Source organism: Silurus meridionalis, chromosome 18 (genome assembly GCF_014805685.1).
Source record: "Silurus meridionalis isolate SWU-2019-XX chromosome 18, ASM1480568v1, whole genome shotgun sequence".
NCBI lineage: Eukaryota > Metazoa > Chordata > Actinopteri > Siluriformes > Siluridae > Silurus > Silurus meridionalis.
This window is the reverse complement of record NC_060901.1, coordinates 25,452,405-25,455,074: the sequence shown is the minus strand read 5'-3', so window position 1 is coordinate 25,455,074 and position 2,670 is coordinate 25,452,405. Positions and strand designations below refer to the sequence as shown.

General features: G+C 42.8%; 1 protein-coding gene across 2 annotated transcripts in view; it reads right to left on the bottom strand.

Annotated features, from left to right (window-relative positions):
• Positions 1–590: 590 nt before the first annotated feature.
• The window catches only part of cdk19 (cyclin-dependent kinase 19), a 38,608-nt gene continuing 36,528 nt past the window's right edge, over positions 591–2,670 (bottom strand). For both annotated transcript variants that reach the window (XM_046873715.1, XM_046873716.1), the window contains exon 13: positions 591–2,670. This exon is cut by the window's right edge and continues 1,114 nt beyond it. The gene's annotated coding sequence lies outside the window, so the exon portion shown is untranslated.

The window sequence follows — 2,670 nt, the reverse complement described above, 5'->3', positions numbered from 1 at the left end:
AAACAGCTCCGTGAAGATCCTCTACATAGGTTGAAAGATGTGGAAGATCTCAGCTTATAGCGGGAGCCATCACTTTGCTAAGGACCTTGTAGCTGAAAGATCACTCCACAAAATCTAGTGGAACGTCTTCCCAGGAGAGTGGACCCGATTCGAACAGCAAACGGGGACTAAAGGTGGAACCGAATGTTCAAAAATCCGAACTTTCACTTTGAGTGAAATTTTCCGTTAAATATTGTGGCTGTAAGCTCACGTTTGTCGAAATGACCCTCTGGGGTCAGTGCACCTGGAATCAACCTGAAGGAATATCAGTGCCTTTTGCTCATCTAATGTGCATTGATCAGTATTTTGCAGATCGTGTGCCAGGTTCTCCAGAGTCTACTTCACGTTTCTGATGACTGTTGCAGAAGTTTGTGGAAAGGTCCAGCTTTGTGGTGGCACACAACTGTATCAAACTGTTCCTGCATGGCACAAAGCCAGCTCCATGAATGTAAAATTGACATAGTTTGGAGAGGAAGATCTTGAAGATCTTGAGTGGCCTGCTATAGAGCTCTGATCTCATCCCTACTGAACACCTTTGGGATAAATGTGAACGCTGACTGCACCCCAGGTCTCCTCACTAACATCAGTACCTGCCTTTTCTAACACCCGTGTGGCTGATGAACACAAATATCCATAAGCACACTCCAAAATCTAGTGGAACATCTTCTTAGAAGAGTGTAGAAAATTATAGGAGCAAATTGGGACAGAATGTGGAATACGATATTCAAAAAGCACATACCGTACTAATGACCAGGTGTCTGCAAACTTTTCGCAATATATGTATGTATGTATGTATATTCTTGACTACTTGGAGAGTTGTACAGTTCTCTCGACCCCCAGTAGATGTCAGTGTTTCCAACATTTTCAGTGCACTTATCAGGTCTGGCCTGTTTCTTCTTGATTCGAGACCTTAGTCTTGGCCTTGCTGAGGTCAGGTTACAGTTAATAGCGGACAAAATGGTCTGGAATATAGCGTTTAAAGAGAAAAGCTCCCCTTTCCACCAACTTGTAGGACCTGGTGTGTGTGATTTTCGCGGTTTTGTTATACAGCGGCGCTTTAAATCCGAGTCTACACATGGACCAGTGAGGATTCGGATCGACCCTCAAAACAGACAATAAAAATAGCGAAAATCCAAAATTAGAAAATATCAAACAGGAGGTAACAGTCACTTGAGCTGCCGCAGACATTGTAACAAAAAGACGTAGATGTACACACAAGTACAAACGCACAGTTTCTGTCATACACGCATTGTTGATACACCTCATGGATGAATGGGAAATTCCGATGTGTTCATCACAAGGTATCAATATGCAGGATTATTTTTTCTCCTCGTAGTTTTGCTCTGGTTATTTTTCCCGACAGACCCGAGCTGATACGCGTCGAAATTAGTTTTGACAGTGGACTAAAAGTAAAGGGTTTCTTCTGCACTGTTCAGATATCATATTAAATATTTACAAAAGCGACAAAAAAAAAGTAGAAGGTCGAAGCCTTCGGTTCTGTAGTTGAAAAAGTCGTAAAAGGCGCTCTGCACATGAGTGTCGAAGGAGCTCGATCTTTGAATCCCGAAGGAGCTCCATCTTCAAACATCTTTGTTCTTCGGTGTCTATAATGTGCACATGGTGGTGTATATGCACAGCTTGGGCAGGAAAGAAAAATACAAAAAGTGTTCCAAACAGACAAAAAGAGGAGGGATAGGATATTTGGTTTATATCATCCTCCATATTGCAGGTGTGTAAATCAGGGACCAAAGCAGAGTCAGACGCTTGTGTCTCGTTTTTGGCTGGTTCCATATGGACACTGTGGGGCTTCATGGCATTTCCTGTTTAAGCCCTCACACTGTTCCAGTGGGCAGGTTTACAGGCAGAAAAAATTTATCTTGAACGACTGAAACTGTATCTGGTGTTGTAGCTCAGTGGACTGTAAAGGTTTTGCTGACTGGTTAGGTACGGGTATAAAAAACTCAACTGGAACACTGACAATCTTTGAGGACTGGATAGGAACCAAGAGGTACATGCAGATAGTTGGTTTAAAAGAGGCAGATGTAGAAGACAGGGGGGTATAAAGACAGATGATCTGCTGTGGCGACCCCTAATGGGAGAAGCTGAAAAAAAAAGAAGAAGAAGAAAAAGGAGGATAGAAACCAAGAGATCTGTGGTCCTTAATGAAAAGTCAACGGGTGGCCCCTAAGCAACAGGACTGGCAATGAAAGAAATCTGAGTTTGGAACCGGATGGAATCTGAAGATTGGTTTTGTTTGGAAATAGAGTGTTTTGAAGACTGGTTCTGAGAGGAAACCCCAGAGGCCTGACGACTGATACTCGATGGACGTTTTTATATTGATCCTTAATGGAACCCCAGACATTTGAGGATTAATTCTTATATTAAAATCCAGATGCTTGAGACACGAATCTCCAAAGAAACCAAGAGGCTTGAGAACTGATGTTTGATGGAAACCCAGAGGCTTGAGGATTGATTCTCAATAGAAACACAGAGGCTTGAGGATTGATGCTCAATAAAAACTCAGAGGCTTAAGGACTGATGCTGGATGGAAACCCAGAGGCTTGAGGATTGCTTCTCAATGGAAACCCAGAGGCTTGAGGATTGCTTCTCAATGGAAACCCAGAGGCTTGA